The following is a 22,239-nucleotide window of genomic DNA, read 5'->3' as shown; positions in this document are numbered from 1 at the left end:
GTTCACTTCATGACCGAAGTACAGCAACAACCAGCTACCACCAAGATAGTAAAGAAATGGGCTCCAGAGGCACTAGAGGCCTTAAAGGGCTGCTTTGAGGTGACTGGAATGTGATTGGTGAACCATATGGTGAGGACATTAATGGAGTTACTGATTTTTCTTTATTTATTCATTTGAATTGAATTGAACTGACTTTATTACTTACACCCTTCATATACACGAGGAGTAAAAATCATTATGTTACGTCTCCGTCTAAATGTGCAACGTGCAATTTATAGTAATTTATAATAAATATTATGTACAATGGGATGGTCAATATAACATAGAAATACAGTTGTGTCAGCATGAATTAATCATTCCGACCGCCTGGTGGAAGAAGCTGTCCTGGAGCCTGCTGGTCCTGGCTCTTATGCTGTGGTACCATCTCCCGGATGGTAGCAGCTGGAACAGTTTGTGGTTGGGGTGACTCGGGTCCCCAATGATCCTATGGGCCCTTTTTACACACCTGTCCTTGTAAATGTCCTGAATCATGGGAAGTTCACAACTACAGATGTGCTGGGCTGTCCGCACCACTCTCTGCAGAGTCCTGCGAATGAGGGAAGTACATTTCCCATATCAGGCAGTGATGCAGCCAGTCAGGATGCTCTCAATTGTGCCCCTCTAGAAAGTTCTTAGAATTTGGGGGCCCAAGCCAAACTTCTTCAACTGTGTGAGGTGAAAGAGGTGTTCTTGTGCCTTCTTCACCACACAGCTGGAATGAACAGACTACGCGAGATCCTCAGTGATGTTTATGCTGAGGAATTTAAAGCTGTTCACCCTCCCAACCCCAGATCCATTGATGTCAATAGGGGTTAGCCTGTCTCCATTCCTCCTGCAATCTACAACCAGCTCCTTTGTTTTTGCAACATTGAGGGAGAGGTTATTTTCTTGACACCACTGTGTCAAGGTGATGACTTCTTCCCTGTAGGCGGCCTCATTATTATTTGAGATTAGGCCAATCAGTGTAGTGTCGTCAGCAAACTTAATTGGCATATTGGAGCTGTGGGTGGCGACATAGACATGGGTTTACAGAGAGTAAAGGAGGGGGCTTAGTACACAGCCCTGAGGGGCTCCTGTGTTGTGGGTGTCACCAGCTAAGCCAGCATTTATTGCCTATCCCTTGATACCCTTGAGAAGGTGGTGACGAGCTGCCTTCTTGAACCGCTGCAGTCCCTGAGATGCAGGTACACCCACAGTGCTGTTAGGGTGCGTCTTCTCAGCCACAGAAAGAGAGCCCTTAGATCAGGAGACAGGAAAGGATTGAAACGTGTGCAGATGGAGCTAATGGAGAAGATCAAGGTGGCTAAAGAGGAATACGGGGAGAGCTGGAGGACAAGCTTGTGCAGAGGAGCACACGGGAGGTGTGAAGAGGCATGAAGAACATCAATCAGCCCAGCTGTGAAGCCTTGGAATGCAGCCGTGAAAGGGATAATGAGTTAAAGCTATTCTTCTATAGGTGTGACAATTGCCCTCCTGTTCACACCCCTCAGCACACCAGTCCAGGTGTCAAGGCACCCAATACTCCCTCAGCACCAACACCTACCCTCCAGTTCCACAATGTGGATGAACAACACAGGCTACCACTGTCTACATTCCATCTTTGCCCTGCACGTACCAGCCACATCTCCACATACCAACTGCTGTTGTCCCAGTCTTCACCCCCCACCCCTACCCCCAGCCCCCAGAGCTAGAGGTCATGGGTTAAGGGTGAAAGGTGAAAGTTTATGGGGAACATGAGGGGAAACTTCTTTACTCAGAGGGCGATGAGAGTGTGGAATGTGCTGCCAGTGGAAGTGGAACAATCAAGTTTGATTTCAACATTTGAGAGAAGTTTGGATGGGAGGGGTGTAGAGAGCTATGGTCCCAGTGTAGGTCAATAGGAGTAGGCAGAATAATAGTTTGGTATGAACTAGATGGGCTGAAAGGCCTGTTTCTGTGCTGTTGTCCTCTATGACTCTGATTTGGTGCTCTTCAACCTTCAGTCAGTAATGGAGACTACCATTTTTGTACATGACTCCTACACTAATGACCCAAACTGAAATGTTGCCTTTCAAATTAGGAACAGTCAACATAGATTTGTGCGTGGAAGGTCATGTTTGACAAATCTTATTGAATTTTTTGAAGAGATTACTAGGAAAGTTGACGAGGATAAAGCGGTGGATGTTGTCTATATGGACTTTAGTAAGGCCTTTGACAAGGTTCCACACGGAAGGTTAGTTCGGAAGGTTCAATCATTAGGTATTAATATTGAAGTAGTAAAATGGATTCAGCAGTGGCTGGATGGGAGACGCCAGAGAGTAGTGGTGGATAGCTGTTTGTCAAATTGGAGGCCGGTGACTACTGGTGTGCCTCGGGGATCTGTACTGGGTCCAATGTTGTTTGTCATATATATTAATGATCTAGATGATGGGGTGATAAATTGGATTAGTAAGTATGCAGATGATACTAAGATAGGTGGAGTTGTGGATAATGAGATAGGTTTTCAAAGCTTGCAGAGAGATTTAGGCCAGTTAGAAGAGTGGGCTGAAAGATGGCAGATGGAGTTTAATGCTGAAAAATGTGAGGTGCTACATTTTGGTAGGACTAATCAAAATAGGACATACATGGTAAACGGTAGGGCATTGAAGAATGCAGTAGAACAGAGGGATCTAGGAATAATGGTGCATAGTTCCCTGAAGGTGAAACCTCATGTGGATAGGGTGGTGAAGAAAGCTTTTGGTATGCTGGCCTTTATAAATCAGAGCATTGAGTATAGGAGTTGGGATGTAATGTTGAAATTGTACAAGTCATTGGTAAGGCCAAATTTGGAGTATTGTGTATAGTTCTGGTCACCGAATTATAGGAAAGATGTAACAAAATTGAGAGAGTACAGGGAAGATTTACTAGAATGTTACCTGGGTTTCATCTCCTAAGTTACAGAGAAAGGTTGAACAAGTTGGGTCTTTATTCTTTGGAGCGTAGGAGGTTGAGGGGGGACTTGATAGAGATATTTAAAATTATGAGGGGGATAGATAGAGTTGACGTGGATAGGCTTTTTCCATTGAGAGTGGGGGAGATTCAAAGAAGAGGACATGAGTTGAGAGTTAAAGGGCAAAAGTTTAGGGGTAACATGAGGGGGAACTTCTTTACTCAGAGAGTGGTAGCTGTGTGGAATGTGTTTCCAGCAGAAGTGGTTGAGGCAGGTTCGATGTTGTCATTTAAAGTTAAATTGGATAAATATATGGACAGGAAGGGAATGGAGGATTATGGGCTGAGTGCAGGTCGGTGGAACTAGGTGAGAGTAAGAGTTCGGCACGGACTAGAAGGGCCGAGATGGCCTGTTTCCGTGCTGTAATTGTTATATGGTTAAGTGAGTCTTTAAACTAAGGCTTTACATACCCTTTCCTGTGCAGTGAAAGATCCCCGGATATTATTTGAGAAATGACAGGGCACTTATCAGAATTGGGTTGATTATCCCTGACGTATGTTGTGAAATGTTTTTGTTTTGGGGCAGCAGTACAGTGCAATATATAAAAAGTTATGACAAACTACAATAAGAAATATGAAAAAAGTAAGTAATGCAAAAAGAGAGAAAATGGGTCGTATTCATTGACCATTCAGCAATCAAATAGCAGAGGGGAAGAAGCTGTCCCTAATACTTTGAGTGTGCACCTTCAGGCTCCTGTACCTCCTCCTGGGTGGTGATGATACTTAATGATCTATGCCACCCTGAGGCACCACCTATTGAATGGCTTTGTGAAGGGAAGGTCGTGCCTCACGAGCCTAATTGAGTTTTTTGAAGAAGTAACAAAAAAAATTGATGAGGGTAGGGCGGTAGATGTGGTCTACATGGATTTTAGCAAGGAACTTGACAAGCTCCCCCATGAGAGACTTCATCCAGAAAGTCATGAGGCATGGGATCAGTGGAACCTTGGCTGTTTGGATAAATAATTGACTTAAAGGAAGAAAGCAGAGGGTAGTAGTGTAAGGAAAGTATTCTGCCTGGAGGTTGTTGACTAGTGGAGTGCTGCAAGGATCTGTCCTGGGACCCCTGCTATTTGTGATTTTTATAAATGACCTGGATGAAGAGGCGGAAGGATGGGTGAGTAAGTTTGCGGATGACACGAAGATTGGAGGAGTTGTGGATGGAGCTGTAGGTTGTCAAAGGTTACAAGACGATATAGACAGGATGCAGAGTTGGACAGAAAAGTGGCAGATGGAGTTCAATCTGGATAAGTGTGAGGTGATGTGTTTTGGAAGGACAAACCAGAAGGCTGAGTACAGTGTAAATGGTTGGTTACTTAAGAGTGTGGATGAACAGAGGGACCTTGGGGTTCAAATCCATACATCCCTCAAGGTCACTGCACAGGTTGATAGGATAGTTTAGAAGGCCTATGGGATTCTAGGCTTCATTAATAGGGGGACTGAGTTCAAGGGTAGAGAGGTCATGTTGCAACTCTACAAATCTCTGGTGAGACCACACTTAGAGTATTGTGTTCAGTTCTGGTCACCTCATTATAGGAAGGTTGTGGAAGCTATGGAGAGGGTGCAGAGGAGATTTATCAGGATGTTGCCTGGATCGGAAAACAAGTCTTAGGAGGCAAGGTTAGCAGAGCTGGGACTTTTCTCTTTGGAGTGTAGAAGGATGAGAGGGGACTTGATAGAGTTCTACAAGATTATGAGAGGCATAGATAGGGTGGATAGCCAGTACCTGTTTCCCAGGGCATGAATAGCAAACACCAGAGGGCATACGTACAAAGTTAAGGGAGGGAACTTTAGGGGAGACATCAGGGCTAAGTTTTTTACACAGAGGGTTGTATTGCCCGGAATGACTTGCCAGGGATGGTGGTGGAGGCTAAAACATTAGAGGTATTTAAGAGCCTCTTGGACAGGCACATGGATGAAAGAAAAATAAAGGGTTACAGGGTAGTGTGGGTTTAGTACTTTTTTTAAAGGAATATATGGGTCGGCACAACATCGAGGGCTGAAGGGCCTGTACTGTGCTGTAGTATTCTAGTGTCTAAAGGTTCATATTCAGCATGGAGGTCGGTGACAAGTGGTGTTCTGCAGGGACCTGCTTTGCAACCCCTCCTCTTTGTGATTTTTATAAATTACCTGGATGAAGAGGTAGGAGGGATGGGTTAGTAAGTTTGCTGATGACACAAAGGTTGGGAGTGTTGTGGATAGCCTGGAGGGTTGTCGAAGTTACAGAGGGACATTGATAGGATGCAGAACCGGGCTGAGAAGTGGCAGATGGAGTTCAACCCAGATAAATGTGAAGTGGTTCATTTTGGTAGGCCAAATTTGAAGACACAATGTTGGATTATTGGTAAAATGCTTGGCAGTGTGGAGGATCAAAGAGAGGGTGAACATGTGCCAGTCTACATTGGTGCATTGACAGCACAAAGAGGGCGAACTTGTGCCAGTTTACATCAATGGGTCCACAGTGGAGAGATAATGAACATGTCCCGGTCTACGTCAATAGATTCACAGCTCAGAGAGGGTGAACATGTGCCAGTCTACATTGATATATTCACAGTACAGAGAGGGTGAACTTGTGCCAGTCTACATTGATGAATTCACAATGGAGAGAATCAACAGGTTTACCTGTCCTGTGACCATCACATAGATGCAAATACAAGGCTTCAGTTTCTTTACATTCTGAGGAGGTTAAGGGCATTCTACCTGTCACTCTGCAGCAACTTCTACAGATGTACTATTGAAAGTATCCTGACTGGTTGCACCATGGTCTGGTACAGCACTTCAGATGTAGAGAATCGCAAGAAAGGGCAGAGAGTAGTCGACTCTGCCCAGTATATCATGGGCACATCCATTCCCACCATCGGTACTATCTACAGGAGGCACGGCCACAAGGAGGCAACAACTATCTTCAAAAATCTCCACCATCCGGGCCACGGCATCTTCTCACAGCTACCACCAGGCAGGAGTTACAGAAGCCTGAAGTCCCACACCACCAGGTTCAAGAACAGCGACTTCCCTTAAACCATCTGGATCTTGAACCACCATCGAATCACTAATCACTACCTCAATACAGCAGCACTGTGATTATTTTGATCAATCTGCACTACAATCAATTTTTTGTATTTTAGTTGTGTTCTTTCTGTGCATAATTTCTGTTTTCTTTGTGAATGCTGCTTATCTGATGCAGCATTCCTGCAACAGTACCTGCGATGGTGCTGCAAGCGTTTTTCGTTGCCCCTCTTCACATGTACTTCAACCATAAGACATTGGAGCAGAATTAGGCCATTCAGCCCATCGACTCTGCTCTGCCATTCCATCATGGCTGATCCCAGATTCCACACAACCCCATACACCTGCCTTCTCGCCATATCCTTTGATGCCCTGACGGATCAGTAAATGATCAAATTCCGCTTTAACTATACCCACGAACTTAGCCTGCCACTGCAGTCTGTGTCAGAGCATTCCACAGATTCACCACCCTCTGGCTAAAAAAATTCCTCCTTGTCTCGGTTCTAAAGGGTCTCCCCTCAATTTTGAGGCTGTGCCCTCTAGTTCTGGATACCCCCACCACCAGAAACATCCTCTCCACATCCGCTTTATCTCGTCCTCTCAATGTACTTGAGACAATGAAACCTGGCCTTGACTAAACATTTGTCATCAGTCCTTTTTTTAAGCATCGCATTGATTACTGCAGGCTCTTCTGCCGATATCCAGAACAAACAAATTTAAATTCTATGAGAAAAGCACACTATTCATTCAGTAGCCAGTTTACAAGGGTACGTGCTGAAACTAACAAATAGATTACTAGACCACAGTTTACAAGGTATCAAAAGGGATGCTCTCCTAGAAAGTCATAATTGTAGGAGTTGGTATGCTAGATTTTCCACAACTCTGTCTGTCTGACACACACACACACACACACACACACACACACACACACTCTCTCTCTCTCTCTCTCTCTCTCTCTCTCTCTCTCTGTGTCTGTCTTTCTTTCTGTCTCTCTCTCTTTGTGTCTCTCTCTGTCTCTGCTTCTGTCTGTCTGTCCCTCTTTTCTCTCTCTGTTTATCTGTTTCTCTGTCTGTCTCGCTCTCTATCTCAGGCCCCTGATCTAAGAAAAGATGTGCTGCATTGGAGAGGGTCCAGAGGAGGTTCACAAAGATGATTCCAGGAATGAAAGGGTTATCATGCGAGGAATGTTTAATGGCTCGGGGTCTGTACTCGCTGGAATTCAGAAGAATGTTGGGGGATCTCGTTGAAATTTTTTGAATGTTGAAAGGCCTAGACAGAGTAGATATGGAAAGGATGTTTCCTATGGTAGGAGAGTCTAGGACAAGAGGGCAGAGCCTCAGGATAGAGGGGCGCCCTTTCAAAACAGAGATGTGGAGAAATTTCTTGAGCCAAAGAGTGGTGAATTTGTGGAATTTGTTGCCACATGCAGCTGTGGAGGCCAGGTCGTTGAGTGTATTTAAGGGAGAGATTGATAGGTTCTTGATTGGACATGACATCGAAGTTTACGGGGAGAAGGCAGGGAACTGGGGTTGAGGAGGAAATAGAAAAAAGGATCAGCCATGATTGAATGGTGGAGCAGACTCGATGGGCCAGGTGGCCTAATTCTGCTCCTATGTCTTATGATCTATGGTCCAACAAGTGCACCATTCAGTGTAATATAATGCAGTCAGTGTATTATAATGAGTGTAATGCGGTCAGTGTAATATAATGTAATGAGTGTAATTGGTCAGTGTATTATAATGAGTGTAATGCGGTCAGTGTATTATAATGAGTGTAATGCGGTCAGTGTATTATAATGTGTAATGCGGTCAGTGTATTATAATGTGTAATGCGGTCAGTATAATATAATGTGTAATGTGGTCAGTGTATTATAATGTGTAATGCGGTCAATGTATTATAATGAGTGTAATGCAGTGTAATATAATAATGTGATCAGTGTATTATAATGTGTAATGCGGTTAGTGTATTATAATGTGTAATGTGGTCAGTGTATTATAATATGTAATGCGGTTAGTGTAATATAATGAGTGTAATGTGGTCAGTGTGTTATAATGTGTAATACAGTCAGTGTATTATAATGAGTGTAATGCGTTCAGTGTAATGTGTAATTGGTCAGTGTAATGAGTGTAATATAGTCAGTGTAATATGATGAGTGTAATATAGTCAGTGTATTATAATGTGTAATGAGGTCAGTGTATTATAATGTGTAATACACATTAGGGAGAGAGAAACCGGGGAATTATAGACCGGTTAGCCTAACGTCGGTGGTGGGGAAACTGCTGGAGTCAGTTATCAAGGATGTGATAACAGCACATTTGGAAAGCGGTGAAATGATCGGACAAAGTCAGCATGGATTTGTGAAAGGAAAATCATGTCTGACGAATCTCATAGAATTTTTTGAGGATGTAACTAGTAGAGTGGATAGGGGAGAACCAGTGGATGTGGTATATTTGGATTTTCAAAAGGTTTTTGACAAGGTCCCACACAGGAGATTAGTGTGCAAACTTAAAGCACACGGTATTGGGGGTAAGGTATTGGTGTGGGTGGAGAATTGGTTAGCAGACAGGAAGCAAAGAGTGGGAATAAACGGGACCTTTTCAGAATGGCAGGCGGTGACTAGTGGGGTACCGCAAGGTTCAGTGCTGGGACCCCAGTTGTTTACAATATATATTAATGACTTGGATGAGGGAATTAAATGCAGCATCTCCAAGTTTGCGGATGACACGAAGCTGGGTGGCAGTGTTAGCTGTGAGGAGGATGCTAAGAGGATGCAGGGTGACTTGGATAGGTTGGGTGAGTGGGCAAATTCATGGCAGATGCAATTTAATGTGGATAAATGTGAAGTTATCCACTTTGGTGGCAAAAATAGGAAAACAGATTATTATCTGAATGATAGCCGATTAGGAAAAGGGGAGGTGCAACGAGACCTGGGTGTCATTATACACCAGTCATTGAAAGTGGGCATGCAGGTACAGCAGGCGGTGAAAAAGGTGAATGGTATGCTGGCTTTTATAGCGAGAGGATTCGAGTACAGGAGCAGGGAGGTACTACTGCAGTTGTACAAGGCCTTGGTGAGACCACACCTGGAGTATTGTGTGCAGTTTTGGTCCCCTAATCTGAGGAAAGACATCTTTGCCATAGAGGGAGTACAAAGAAGGTTCACCAGATTGATTCCTGGGATGGCAGGGCTTTCATATGAAGAAAGACTGGATGAACTGGGCTTGTACTCGTTGGAATTTAGAAGATTGAGGGGGGATCTGATTGAAACGTATAAGATCCTGAAGGGATTGGACAGGCTAGATGCAGGAAGACTGTTCCCGATGTTGGGGAAGTCCAGAACGAGGGGTCACAGTTTGAGGATAGAGGGGAAGCCTTTTAGGACCGAGATTAGGAAAAACTTCTTCACACAGAGAGTGGTGAATCTGTGGAATTCTCTGCCACAGGAAACTGTTGAGGCCAGTTCATTGGCTATATTTAAGAGGGAGTTAGATATGGCCCTTGTGGCTAGGGCGGTCAGGGGGTATGGAGGGAAGGCTGGGGCGGGGTTCTGAGTTGGATGATCAGCCATGATCATAATAAATGGCGGTGGAGGCTCAAAGGGCCGAATGGCCTACTCCTGCACCTATTTTCTATGTTTCTATGTAATGCGGTCAGTGTATTATAATGTGTAATGCGGTCAGTGTATTATAATGAGTGTAATGCAGTCAGTGTATTATAATGTGTAATGCAGTCAGTGTATTATAATGAGTGTAATGCAGTCAGTGTATTATAATGTGTAATGCAGTCAGTGTATTATAATGAGTGTAATGTGGTCCATGTAATATAATGTGCAACACATTTGGTGTAATATAATGAGGGTAGCCGGTCTGGGCAATGGCTGAGTCATCTGTCAAGACTCTTATGGATACTGACAAATCAAATCTTGTCTTCACATTTGGGTAATTAATTATTTCTTCCAGTACAGTTCTGTCAACATCCAATAATATGAGTGATTAAAGACAAATTAGTATTTGGTGAATAGTAATATAATCAGCTGTGAAATCAGGTTTCCTCTGTTGAACTGAATTAGTTCACATTGTCTCTGTGTGCCTGTCAACAGTAATATGGTCAAGGTTGGCTGACTGTTAGAAACAGTCCGTTTTTATGGTTGTTTGTGTTTTGGACCTTGAGCAAACTGAGATTATATACTCGCCATAAACACAAGGGATTCTGCAGATGCTGGAAGTCCACACAGAATACTGTAGGAACTCAGCAGGTCAGGCAGCATCTACAGAGAGGACATTTTGGACTGAGACCCTTTATCAGGATGTTTCTTATTCAGAATTGAGCTTTTGAATAGTTCTGATTACTTGGGAATTGCACCTCTGTACCAGTAGCCAATTCCACATGGTGACACTGAAAATTCACAGTTGTCCTGCAGAGGTATAATGTAATATACAGAAAACACAACATTGTGGGATGAAGAGTCTGTAATCTGGTGTTGTTTTCTGTCCTTATTTGGGTGCAGCCACGAAGCCACACTGCCCAGCAACCCACCGACTTAACCTTAGCCCTATCACGGGACAATTTACAATCCCCAAATTAACCTAGCAACCGATGTGTTAACCTAGCAACCAATGTGTCTTTGGACAATGGGAGAATCTGGAGCACCTGGAGGAACTCAGGGGTCACGGGGAGAATGTACAAACTCCTTACGGAGGATTGTACTCTGAACTCTGGAATGCCCTCAGTGTTCTAGTCAAGCAGTGTGGCCTGCAATCGTTCTAGAGCTTTTGGGAGGATTTCTGAGAGCAGAGCGTCACCTCGTCTCCCAAATGTGGCCAGTGAAAGGTGCCTCAGGTTGGACCTATCAAACCCCAGGACAAGGGGGGCATCAGGGGCAACTCTCCCCCAACCCTACATCCGGTTTGAAACTCCAGGACAAAGGGGGCATCAGGGGCAACTCTCCCCCAAACCTACATCCGGTTTGAAACCCCAGGACAAGGGGGGCATCAGGGGCAACTCTCCCCCAACCCTACATCTGGATTGAAACCCCACGACAAGGGGGGCATCAGGGGCAACTCTCCCCCAATCCTACATCCGGTTTCTCCTTCATGGTGGGAACTTCAGCTGTGCTGCTGGCAAGAGTGGGTTCCTGCATCCTGTTGTTCTGGAGGTTGTGGCAGGATATTAGAACATTGAACACTGCAGCACAGTATAGGCCCTTCAGCCCACAATGTTGTACCAACTCCAACCGTTCCCTCCCACATTCCCTCCATTTTTCTATCATCCATGTGCCCATCTAAGAGTCTTGTAAATGTCCCTAATGTATTTGTCTTTACCACCACCCCATCAGGGTTTCCCACACACCCACCCATCTCTGTGTAAAAAAAAAACCTCAGACATCTCCCTTATATTTTCCTCCAATCATCTTAAAATTATGCCCCTTTGTATGAGCCATATCCGCCCTGGGGGAAAGTCTCTGGCTTAACCTGATCAATGCATGTTATTAACTCGTACACCTCTATTGTCACCCCTCATGCTCCTTTACTCCAGAGAGAAATGCCCGAAACCTATCCTCAGAAGACATACTTTCAATCAGGGAGGTGTATTATATCTCCTCTGCACTCTCTCTAAAGCTCCCACAGCCTTGATAAGGTGACCAGAACTGATCACAATATTCCAAGACGCAAACACGAGGAAATCTACAGATGCTGGAATTTCAAGCAACACACTTAAAAATTGCTGGTGAACGCAGCAGGTCAGGCAGCATCTCTAGGAAGAGGTACAGTCGAGGTTTCGGGCCGAGACCCTTCGTCAGGACTAACTGAAAGAAGAGCTAGTAAGAGATTTGAAAGTGGGAGGGGGAGGGGGAGATCCAAAATGATAGGAGAAGACAGGAGGGGGAAGGATGGAGCCAAGAGCTGGACAGTTGATTGGCAAAAGGGATATGAGAGGATCATGGGACAGGAGGCCCAGGGAGAAGGAAAAGGGGGAGGGGGAAAGAAGCCCAGAGGATGGGCAAAAGGTATAGTGAGAGGGACAGAGGGAGAAAAAGAATGTGTGTATATAAATAAATAACGGATTGGGTACGAGGGGGAGGTGGGGCATTAGCGGAAGTTTGAGAAGTCAATGTTCATGCCATCAGGTTGGAGGCTACCCAGATGGAATATAAGGTGTTGTTCCTCCAACCCGAGTATGGCTTCATCTTTACAGTAGAGGAGGCCGTGGATAGACATATCAGAATGGGAATGGGACGTGGAATTAAAATGTGTGGCCACTGGGAGATCCTGCTTACTCTGGCGGACAGAGCGTAGGTGTTCAGCGAAACGATCTCCCAGTCTGCGTCGGGTCTCGCCAAAGGTGAGAACAAGAGGAACCCTATTCCTAGTGGGGTGGCGGGAGTAAGAGCAGATGTGTGTGAAATGGGGGAGATGCGTTTGAGAGCAGAGTTGATAGTGGAGGAAGGGAAGCCCCTTTCTTTAAAAAAGGAGGACATCTCCTTCGTCCTGGAATGAAAAGCCTCATCCTGAGAGCAGATGCGGCGGAGATGGAGAAATTGCAAGAAGGGGATGGCATTTTTGCAAGAGACAGGGTGAGAAGAGGAATAGTCCAGATAGCTGTGAGAGTCAGTAGGCTTATAGTAGACATCAGTGGATAAGCTGTCTCCAGAGACAGAGACAGAAAGATCTAGAAAGGGAAGGGAGGTGTCGGAAATGGACCAGGTAAACTTGAGGGCAGGGTGAAAGTTGGAGGCAAAGTTAATAAAGTCAACGAGCTCAGCATGCGTGCAGGAAGCAGCGCCAATGCAGTCATCGATGTTGCGAAGGAAAAGTGGGGAACAGATACCAGAATAGGTTTGGAACATAGATTGATCCACAAAGCCAACAAAAAGGCAGGCATAGCTAGGACCCATACGGGTTCCCATTGCTACACCTTTAGTTTGGAGGAAGTGGGAGGAGCCAAAGAAGAAATTATTAAGAGTAAGGACTAATTCCGCTAGACGGAGCAGAGTGGTGGTAGAGGGGAACTAGTTAGGTCTGGAATCCAAAAAGAAGCGGAGGGCTTTGAAACCTTCCTGATGGGGGATGGAAGTATATAGGGACTGGACATCCATGGTGAAAATAAAGCAGTGGGGGCCAGGGAACATAAAATCATTGAAAGGTTTCAGAGCATGAGAAGTGTCACGAACATAAGTAGGAAGGGATATTCCAAGTGTGGTCTAATCAGTGTTTTTCCAGCTGATACATTACCTCACATCTCTTGAACTCAATCCCCCTGACAAATGACAGCCATTACAGCACATTCTTCTTAACCAGCCCATCAATGTGTATGTAAAAATAGTAGCCAGTAGATAACTTGGCCTTTCTCTTCATGAAACTTGGCAGATAGTAAGACAATAAGACCACAGGATATAGGAGCAGAATTAGGCCATTTGACCGATTGAGTCTGTTCCACCATTTCATCATGGCTGATCCAATTTTCCTCTTGACCCCAATCTCCTGCTGTCTCTTGTAACCTTTCTTGCCCTGACTAATCAAGAATTTATCAACCTCTACCTTAAATATACATAAAAACTCTGCCTCCACAGCTGCCTATGGCAAAGGATTCCCCAGATTCACCTGCCTGGCTAGAAAAATTCCTTCTCATCTCTTTTCTAAAATTCCTTCTCATCTCCATTCTAAAAGGATTCTGCGTGGAGGTCGGTGACCAGTGGTGTGCCACAGGGATCTGTTTTGAGAGCCCTTCTCTTTGAGATTTTTATCAATGACCTGGATGAGGAAGTGGAGGGGTGGGTTAGTAAATTTGCTGATGACACAAAGGTCGGGGTTGTTGTGGATAGTGTGGAGGGTTGTCAGAGGTTACAGAGGGACATTGATAGGATGCAGAACTGGGCTGAGAAGTGGCAGATGGAGTTCAACCCAGATAAGTGTGAAGTGGTTCATTTTGGTATATCAAGTTTGAAGACAGAATATAGCATTAATGGTAAGATGCTTGGCATTGTGGGGGATCAGAGAGATCTTGGGGTCCATGTTAATAGAACATTCAAAGCTGCTGTGCAGGTTGACAGTGTTGTTAAGAAGGCATATGGTGTGTTGGCCTTCATTGACCATGGGATTGAGTTCAAGAGTTGTGAGATAATGTTACAGCTATAGAGTTGTGAGGTAATGTTACCTTGGTCAGACCCCATTTTGAGTTCAGTCTGGTCACCTTACTACAAGAAGGATGTAGTTACTATAGAGAGAGTGCAGAGGAGATTTACAAGGACATTGCCTGGATTGGAGGGCGTACCTTATGAGAATAGGTTGAGTGTACTTGGCCTTTTCTCCTTGGAATGACAGAGTATGAGAGGTGACCTGATAGAGGTGTACAAGATGATGAGAGACGTTGATTGTGTGGATAGCCAGAGGCTTTTTCCCAGGGCTGAAATGGCTAACACAAGGCGGCATAGTTTTAAGGTGCTTGGAAATAGGTTCTGAGGGGATGTCAGGGCTAAGTTTTTTATGAAAAGAGTGGTGAGTGCCTGGAATGGGCTGCCAGCGATGGTGGTAGAGGTGGATGCAATAGGGTCTTTTAAGAGACTCCTGGATAGGCACATTGAGCTTAGAAAAATAGAGGGCTATGGGTAACCTCAGGTAATTTCTAAAGTAAGTACCTGCTTCTAAAATAAGTTTTCCCTGAGGGCTTCTTAACCTTAAGCTCCCTTGTTGCCCCTGGTTCATTACATAACACCCAATCCAATACAGCTGATCCCCGAGAAGGCTCAATGGCAAACTGCTCTGAAAAGCCATCTTGTAGGCATTCAACAAACTCACTCTCTTGTGATCCATTACCAATCTGATTTTCCCAATCGACCGGCAAGTTGAAGTCTCGCAGGAATATCATAACATTGCCCTTTTTGACTTGACTTTTCTATTTCCTGTTGTAATCTGTGGTTCACATCCCAGCTACTGTTGGGAGGCCTGTATATAACTGGCATCTGGGTCAAAAGGCAATGCCTCAGAAAGGTACCGTCTGTCTTTAAGTACCCCCATCACCCAGGACATGCCCTCTTCTCACTGCTACCATCAGGGAGGAGGTACAGGAGCCTGAAGATACGCATTCAACATTATGGGAACAGCTTCTTCCCCTCTGTCATCAGATTTCAGAATGGACATTGAACCCATGAACACACCTCACTATTTTGCTATCTTTTGCACTTCTTATTTATTTTTTATATTTCCTTTCTCACTTACAGTGATTTTTTATTATTATATCTTGCACTATACCGCCACAAAACAACAAATGTCGGGGATAATAAACCTGATTTTGATTCTGATTTCCTGAGCTGTCAGTCTTCAGTGAGGAACAGGGAAGTACCTGGGACTGGTGACCCAAGGGTGGGAATGCCTCTCTCTCTCTCTCCCGTGCCCCAGTCTGAGGAGAGACCCTCCACTGAATGCACTGGTCCAGCTCTGCACGAGGCTATCAAACCCACCAGGGTCTCCCTCCCTCCTATTTGTGACATTTACCGACCACCCATCCCACAATCTCTCTGACCTACTACCATCGGGAAGGAGGTACAGGGGCATCAGGACTGGGACTGTCAGACTGGGTAACAGCTTCTTCCCACGGTACCCGGCCACACTGAGGTCTCGTCACTAGGACAGCGAGCTGTTAACCGTTTTCTTGTGTTGTGCACTACATGTATTTCGTATTCTAGTTTATTTTTTGGTTTATGTGATATATGTTTTGTGAGTCACTGTGGACCAGAGAAACACTGTTTTGTTTGGTTGTGTTTATATACAGCCAGACGACAATCAACTTGGACTTGAACTAGAACCCTGGACCTCCCCCTGCTCTTGTGGCTACAAATAAGGAACTTACATGGAAACATACAATTCAGGCCTTCAGCCCACAATGCTGTGCCGAACATGTCCCTACCTTAGAACTACCTAGGCTTACCCATAGCCCTCTATTTTTTTAAGCTCCATGTGGGAGCCATCCAGGAGTCTTTTAAAAGACCTTATCATATCTGCCTCCACCATCGCCGGCAGCCCATTCCATGCACTCACCACTCTCTGAGTAAAAAACTTACCCCTGACATCTCCTCTGTACCTACTTCCAAGCACCTTAAAACTGTGCCCTCTCATGCTAGCCATTTCAGCCCTGGAGAAAAGCTTCTGACTATCCACACGATGAATGCCTCATTTTCTCCCTCCAATGTAAAACCTGTTATCATCATGGTGCTTTTTTTTTGCAGATTGGCTGTTTGTTGTTGGGTGCGGTCTTTCACAGATTCTATTATGTTTCTTGTATTTACTGTGAATGTCTGCAAGAGAATTCAATCTCAGGTTTGTACATAGTGACGTATCTGTACTTTGATAATAAATTTACTTCGAACTTTGAACTCTGGAGAATCAGAGTTAAAGGAACATCTCAGTGTTCCTTGGCTCGAAGGGATTTTTTTGTCTATGTGCCAACAATCTGTTTCATCTGGAGTATTAATGTAGTCTTCCCTTACAAGGTTTTACATCAGAAATGCGCTCAGTGAGTAAGATTTGATAAGGGCTGTAATCGAATTCTGAAGTGATCACTTGCAATTTGTAAAAGTCAGTGTAGCGGAAAGTCATAACTGTTCCTTGTTACAAAGAGCCATTCATTAAAGGAAAGCACCTGGGCCTAAATTTGAAATTTCTTATTCTGGACAGCGGTGATTTCATCTCTTTCCCATTCTTGTTCAATTGAACAAGTTAACTGCAGCCTAGAAACTATCAATCTTCCTTTGTCCAGTAGTGGTGTTGTGTTGCACCTTGCGTAGAGGGCTGGAACCACACAACGTATGATGTAAACTTGTTGCTGTGTCTGTGAAAGATTAAGGCATATATAGTGTTTGTGTGCTGAGCAGCACTGTAGCATAGCAGTTAACCCAATCGCTTTATGGCACCACATATTGCTGATCGGGGTTCAATATCTGCCGCATGGGTTTCCTCTGGGTGCTCCTGTTTCCTCCCACATTCCCAAAGATGTACAGGTGAGGTTTAGTAAACGGTGGGCATACAGTGTTGGTGCCAGAATGTGTGGCAATGCTTGTGAGCTGGATTGTATTGGTCGTTGATGCAAAAACAACACATTTTACTGTGTTTTGATGTACTTGTGATAAATGAAGCTAGTCTGTATCTTTAAAAAATAGTGAAAATAGTGACTAATATTCTCAATGTAGATGGTATGTACAAATCCAAATTTACACATTGCAAGAACAGTATCCTAATATTTACCTTATTGATAATGCACTCTCAGTGGCCACTCTATTAGGTACACCCGTGCACTTGCCCAGCAACTGAAGGCATAAAAGCATGCAGACATGGTCAAGAGGTTCAGTTATTGTTCAGACCAAACAGCAGAATGGGGAAGAAGTCTGATCTAAGTGAGTTTGACTGTGGAATGGTTATTCGTGCCAGATGGGGTGGTTTGAGAATCTCAGAATCTGTTCCAGGGATTTACATATGCATCAGTTTCTAGGGACTAAAGAGAATGGTACGAGAAACAAAGAGCTTCCAGTGATCAGAACTTCTGTGGGTGAAAATGCCTTGTTACTGAGAGAGGTCAGAGGAGAATGGCCAGACTGGTTCAAGCTGACAGGAAGGTGACAGTAACTCAAATAACCACACGTTACAACAGTGGTGTGCAGAAGAGCATCTCTGAACACACAACATGTCGAACCTTGAAGTGGATGGACGACAGCAGCAGAAACCGTGAATATACACTCAGTGGCCACTTTATTAGGTACAGGAGGTACCGATTAAAGTAGCCACTGAGTATATTTAGAATCAGAATCAGAATCATTTTTATTATCAGGCATGTGACATGAAATTTGTTAACTTAGCAGCAGCAGTTCAATGCAATACATAAAATAGAAAAAGAAAAAAAATACAAATAATAAATAAATAAGTAAATCAATACAGTATACGCATATGGAATAGATTAAAAACATGCAAAAAACAGAAATACTGTATATTTAAAAACAGTGAGGTAGTATCCAAGGGTTAAATGTCTATTTAGGAATCGGATGGTAGAGGGGAAGAAGCTGTTCCTGAATCACTGAGTGTGTGCCTTCAGGCTTCTGTACCCCCTACCTGATGGTAACAGTGAGAAAAGGGCATGCCCTGGGTGCTGGAGGTCCTTAATAATGGACACTGCCTTTCTGAGACACCCCTCCCTGAAGATGGCCTGGGTATTTTGTAGGCTAGTACCCAAGATGGAACCGATCAAATTTACAACCCCCTGCAGCTTCTTTCGGTCCTGTGGAGCAGCCCCACCCTCCCCCATACCAGACAGTGATGCAGCCTGTCAGAATGCTCTCCACAGTACATCTATAGAAGTTTTTGAGTGTACTTATTGCCATGCAAAATCTCTTCAAACTTCTAATGAAGTATAGCCACTGGATTGCCTTCTTTACAGTTCTGGTCACCGAATTATAGGAAAGATGTAAATAAAATTGAGAGAGTACAGAGGAGATTTACTAGAATGTTGCCTGGGTTTCATCTCTTAAGTTACAGAGAAAGGTTGAACAAGTTGGGTCTTTATTGTTTGGAATGTAGAAGGTTGAGGGGGGACTTGATAGAGGTGTTTAAAATTATGAGGGGATAGATAGAGTTGATGTGGATAGGCATTTTCCGTTGAGAGTGGGGGAGATTCAAACAAGAGGACATGAGTTGAGAGTTAAAGGGCAAAAGTTTAGGGGTAACATGAGGGGGAACTTCTTTACTCAGAGAGTGGTAGCTGTGTGGAACGAGCTTCCAGCAGAAGTGGTTGAGGCAGGTTTGATATTGTCATTTAAAGTTAAATTGGATAGATATATGGACAGGAAAGGAATGGAGGGTTATGGGCTGAGTGTAAGTCGGTGGGACCAGGTGAGAGTAAGAGTTCGGCACGGACTAGAAGGGCTGAGATGGCCTGTTTCCGTGCTGTAATTGTTATATGGTTATATGGTTTATAACTGTATCGAAGTTAGATTCCCAGAGACCTTGACACCCAGGAACTTGAAACTGCTCACTCTCTCCACTTCTGATCTCTCTATGAGGATTGGTATGTGTTCCTTCATCTTACCTTCATCTTGAAGTCCATTGGAATTGATTGTTAGGGATGAGATTACGGAGTACCTGGAGGCACATGACAAAATAGGCCAAAGCCACCATGGTTTCCTGAAAGGAAAATCCTGCCTGTCAAACCTACTGCAATTCTTTGAGGAAATTTCAAGCAGGGTAGACAAAGGAGATGCAGTAGACGTGGTGTACTTGGACTTTCAAAAGGCCTTTGACAAGGTGTCGCCCATGAGTCTGCTTAGCAAGATAAGAGCCCATGGAATTACAGGGGAGTTACTAGCATGGGTGGAGCATTGGCTGGTCAGCAGAAAACAGAGAGTGGGAATAAAGGGTTCCTATTCTGGCTGGCTGCCAGTTACCAGTGGAGTTCCACAGGGGTCGGTGTTGGAACCGCTGCTTTTTACGATGTATATCAACGAATTGGACTACATTATTAATGGATTTGTGGCTAAATTTGCCGATGATACAAAGATAGGTGGAGGACCAGGTAGTGTTGATGAAACAGAGAGCCTGCAGAGAGACTTAGATAGTTTAGGGGAATGGGCAAAGAAGTGGCAAATGAAATACAATTTTAGAAAGTGTATGGTCATGCACTTCGGTGGAAGAAATAAATGGGCAGACTATTATTTAGATGGGGAGAGAATTCAAAATGCAGAGATGCAAAGGGACTTGGGAGTCCTTGTGCAGGATACCCTAAAGATTAACCTCCAGGCTGAGTTAGTGGTGAAGAAAGCAAATGCAATGTTGGCATTCATTTCTAGAGGTATAGAATATAAGAGAGGGGATTTGATGTTGAGGCTCTGTAAGGCACTCATGAGACCACATTTGGAGTATTGTGTGCAGTTTTGGGCTCCTTATTTTAGAAGGGATATACTGACTAACATTGGAGAGGGTTCAGAGAAGATTCACGAGAATGATTCCAGGATTGAAAGGGTTACCTTATGAGGAATGTCTGGCAGCTCTTGGGCTGTATTCCCTGGAGTTCAGGAGAATGAGGGGGGAATCTCATAGAAACATTCTGAATATTAAAAGGCCTGAACAGATTAGATATGGCAAAGTTACTTCCCATGGGAATTGATTCTAGGAGATGAGGGCACGACTTCAGGATTGAAAGATGTCCTTTTAGAAATGAGATGCGGAGAAATTACTTTAGTCAGAGGGTGGTAAATCTGTGAAATTTGTTGCCATTAGTGGTTGTGGAGGCCAAGTCATTGGGTGTATTTAAGGCAGAGATAGATAGGTTCTTGATTAGCTAGGGCATCAAAAGGTATGGGGTGAAAGCAGGGGAGTGGGGATGACTGAAAGATGATATGAAGATTGATGGAGGGGTAGGTCATGTTGAGGAAACAGGTAGGCTGCAGAAGGACTTAGACAGATAAGGAGAATGGGCAAGAAAGTGGCAAATGAAATACAATGCTGGAAAATGCATGGCTATGCACTTTGGTAGTAGAAATAAATGTGCAGACTATTTTCTAAATTGGGAGAAAATCCAAAAATCTGAGATGCCAAGGGACTCGGGAGTCCTTGTGCAGAACACCCCTGAAGGTAAACTTGCAGGCTGAGTCAGTAGTGAGGAAGGCCAATGCCATGTTAGCATTCATTTCAAGTCAAGTCACTTTTTATTGTAATTTCGACCGTAACTGCTGGTACAGTACACAGTAAAAATGAGACAAAGTTTTTCAGGACCAGGGTGCTACATGAACAATACAAAAACTACACTGAACTACGTAAAACAACACAAAACTACACTAGACTACAGACCTACCCAGGACTGCATAAAGTGCACAAAACAGTGCACGCATTACAATAAATAATAAACAAGACAATAGGCACAGTAGAGGGCAGTAGGTTGGTGTCAGTCCAGGCTCTGGGTATTGAGGAGGCTGATGACTTGGGGGAAGAAACTGTTACATAGTCTGGTCGTGAGAGCCCGAATGCTTCGGTGCCTTTTGCCAGATGGCAGGAGGGAGAAGAGTGTGTATGAGGGGTGCGTGGGGTCCTACATAATGCTGTTTACCTTGCGGATGCAGCGTTTGGTGTAAATGTCTGTGATGGCGGGAAGAGAGACCCCGATGATCTTCTCAGCTGACCTCACTATCCGCTGCAGGGTCTTGCGATCCGAGATGGTACAATTTCCGAACCAGGCAGTGACGCAGCTGCTCAGGATGCTCTCAATACAACCTCTGTAGAATGTGTTGAGGATGGGGGGTGGGAGATGGACTTTTTTCAGCCTTCGCAGAAAGTAGAGATGCTGCTGGGCTTTCTTTGCTATGGAGCTGGTGTTGAGGGACCAGGTGAATTTCTCTTCCAGGTGAACACCAAGAAATTTGGTGCTCTTAACAATCTCTACAGAGAAGTCAACGACGTTCAGCGAAGAGTGGTCGCTCCGTGTCCTCCTGAAGTCAACAACCATCTCTTTTGTTTTGTTCACATTCAGAGACAGGTTGTTGGCTCTGCACCAGTCCGTTAGCCGCTGCACCTCCTCTCTGTATGCTGACTCATCGTTCTTGCTGATGAAACCCAACACGGTAGTGTCATCGGCGAACTTGATGATGTGGTTCGAGCTGTGTGTTGCAGCACAGACGTGGGTCAGCAGAGTGAACAGCAGTGGACTGAGCACACAGCCCTGGGGGGCCCCCATGCTCAGTGTGATGGTCTTGGAGATGCTGCTCCCGATCTGGACTGACTGGGGTGTCCCAGTCAGGAAGTCTAGGATCCAGTTGCAGAGGGATGTGTTCAGGTGTTCATTTGAAGAGATCTGGAATACAAGAGCAGAGATGTGATGCTGAGGCTTTATAAGGCACTGGTGAATCCTCACCTTGAGTATTGTCAACAGTTTTGTGATCATCATCTAAGAAATGATGTGCTGGCATTGGGGAGGACTCAGAGGAGGTTCACAAGGATGATTCCAGGAATGGAACGGTTATTCCAGGAACATTTGATGACTCTGGGTCTGTACTCGCTGGAATTTAGAAGGATGAGAGGATATCTCATTGAAACATTTGGAATGTTGAAAGACTCAGGCAGAATAAATGTGGAAAAAGTGTTACCCATTGTGGCAAGTCTAGGTCAAGAGGGCACAGCCTCGGGATAGAGGGGCATCCATTTAAAACAGAGATGCAGAGAAATGTCTTTATCCAAAAGCTGGTGGATTTGTGGAATTGAT

The 22,239-nt window shown here is 44.5% G+C and overlaps 1 protein-coding gene across 2 annotated transcripts in view; it reads left to right on the top strand.

Moving 5' to 3' along the window:
- LOC134356477 (CDK5 and ABL1 enzyme substrate 1-like) overlaps window positions 1-22,239 on the top strand; it is a 213,411-nt gene that overhangs the window by 89,868 nt on the left and 101,304 nt on the right. The window lies entirely within an intron of this gene.

This window comes from Mobula hypostoma, chromosome 1, assembly GCF_963921235.1.
Source record: "Mobula hypostoma chromosome 1, sMobHyp1.1, whole genome shotgun sequence".
NCBI classification, from domain to species: Eukaryota; Metazoa; Chordata; class Chondrichthyes; order Myliobatiformes; family Myliobatidae; genus Mobula; species Mobula hypostoma.
The sequence above is the reverse complement of the archived record's forward strand: the minus strand, read 5'-3'. Positions and strand labels throughout refer to the sequence as shown.